Below are 2,511 nucleotides of genomic sequence, written 5' to 3'. Positions count from 1 at the left end.
TCAAATCTCTACTTTTCACGTTGGAATGAAACAAGATTTCTTGAAGTACAATCCTATCAAATGAAGGTGAATTTGCAGAAGCAATTGAACTGGGTCTGTTTTACAAACACCTTGTTTTCTAATTCAGCTGAGGATTCAGGAAGGCAAGCTTGGAATTAAAAGGATTTAGAAACATACAAATACCAAGACTAGCAGTTCATTAGCTTTAACAATCTCTTTAAAATAAGATTTACTTTTAACTTCTTCTTGTAGTAGGTCTGAAGACATTAGGAATGATGTCATTAAAAAAAACAACAACAAACAAAACAAAAAAACAAAACCCAAAAAAACCCAAAACGACTTTGTCAAAAAGCTTGGAGAAACCAGAGAAATTATGATTTTGAGGGGTTAAGGAGTCCTTTCAAAGTTGTCCCTGGGAAAAGAGATAAAAACCATTAGTTGACTGTGGACTATATTCCAAACCTGTCGTGAAGCATGGAAGGGGCAAGAGCCTGTGATAAAACTACTATGCTGGCTTCATCTGTTGAAAGCATTCCAGAATGGTTGAAATTATGAATCACATCATGTGGGATTAAAAATAAATAAAAAAAAAAAAAAAAAAGAAAAGAAAAAGAAAAAAGAAGAAAACATAAGGAGAAGAATATTTTGAACATGTTTTCCCATTGCAAGATGGTAGAATGGCTTGATTTCATTTTGTTCCTGATTTATAGCTTACGAAGTGTCTTACAATCAAGAGGGAGAGTGTTGACACTAACCATACAATTTGGATGGATCTCTTTGCACAGCAGCAGATATGGTTTAGCACTCCACAATTCAGTCCCCAAAAGTGTATGGCTGTGGCAGATTTAACCTAACTGCCCAGTCCACCAGAATGCTTAATTCTCTTGAAAAATGCTTTGCTGTATCTCATGATCTGGACATGTCTCTCTCTAGCTGCACTTTGAGCTCCTTGTTCTTTCATCTACAGGATGAGATCCAATTTAGCTTAGCAAGGATATAGCCTTTCAAAAGCACATCTTTTCTCTTCTCTATTCATACAAGTCCATTTCTACTGCAGGGAACCGTTTGGAAGATCCTAGTTGTTTTGTTTCTCAGCTATGTTGTTGCATCAAATAGCTCTTCTTTGAATTTTTTCCCTGCTAAAATATAGGCTCTGTGCTGAAATGATTGTGATGCTAACTCACGATCATCTCTTCTTCAGTCGTACAGAGTATGCAGCCAAGTATTCTTCTGAGGACATTCGTTTGATGAGAAATGCTAAAGCTCTGACTTTAGTTGCAAAGGTCACTGACTGACAGCTTGCAAAATTGTTAAGTCCAGTAGCAGCAGGAAAAGTGTGCTGTTGCTGTGTCTGTAAATGTCGTGTCAGCTACTGTTGGCATAAAAAGCATGAGCATTAAGAAAAGATACCTGCATGGATAGAAAAGAAACAAAGAAGACATTTGTTGTGATTTCTGCACTAAGGAACAAGAAGAAGTAGGAAGCGCTAATTTCAGTGGCTAAGAGAGTATCATCCTTGGGCCAGTTCTCTTCAACATCTTTTGAACAAGCTGGACACAGCACTTGAAGGAATATGAAGCAAGTTTGCCAAAGACACTAAACTGGGAGGAGCTGTGAACTAACTCCTTTGAGGGCACAGAGACCTTGCAGAGAGATGGTGCCAAATAGGAGACATGGGCAATTTTCGCTGCCCGGAAGTCTATGCACAAATGACAAAAGGGACGGGACTGCTGGGGACGGCGTCTCAAGCTGTTGTATTTTCCAGCATCAGTCTGATGACATGCTGATGACAATGGGAAGCTGCCAGCAGCTCACGTCCCCAGCAGCAGAAAAAGAACTTCATGTTACAACTTCCTTTCCAAGTTTTTTCACCAATCCCACAAAGCAAAAGCATCTTGACAGTAGTTCTATCCAATCGCTAGAAGCACACGTACCTGTGGTTAAAACAATGCTTGCTTCTTTCGAAGAAAATACCTGCTTGTGAGTCTTAAGATACAATGCACAGAGCTCCATTCTTAAGCTTAGAACTTCCTAACATCCGGCTAGATCTACTTTGCTGTAGCTTTGGCAGTTCTTCTAGACAAGCCATTAATACACAGACCATTGTTCTATTTGTCCTTACTTTTCTACTTCTCATCTCATTTTTCTGCTGACAAACCGTATGACTACTGCTTAGCTTCAATGACAGTTCTGCTGTCTCTGAGGCCTGCCTTTTGCAGCTTTCCCAAAGCCCTCTGTTTTTGAGCATTCCCACAGGCAATCAGCAAGCAGATGGAGTTGAACAAGGGCACGTGCTGGATTCAGCACCTGCCACAGGGCAGTCCTGGTGTGTGTACAGACTAGGGAGCAAGAGGCTGCAGAGAAGCACTGCAGAAAGGGAGCCAGGCTCCTGGCCAATGGCAAGCTGAATGTGCATCAGCAGTGCCCTGGCAGCCAGGAGGGCCAAGCCTGTCCTGGGGTGCATCAGGCACAGCATCGCCAGCTGGGCAAGGGAGGGATTGTCTTTGCTCT

This window comes from Camarhynchus parvulus, chromosome 1, assembly GCF_901933205.1.
Source record: "Camarhynchus parvulus chromosome 1, STF_HiC, whole genome shotgun sequence".
NCBI lineage: Eukaryota > Metazoa > Chordata > Aves > Passeriformes > Thraupidae > Camarhynchus > Camarhynchus parvulus.
Note: the sequence above shows the minus strand (reverse complement) of the source record.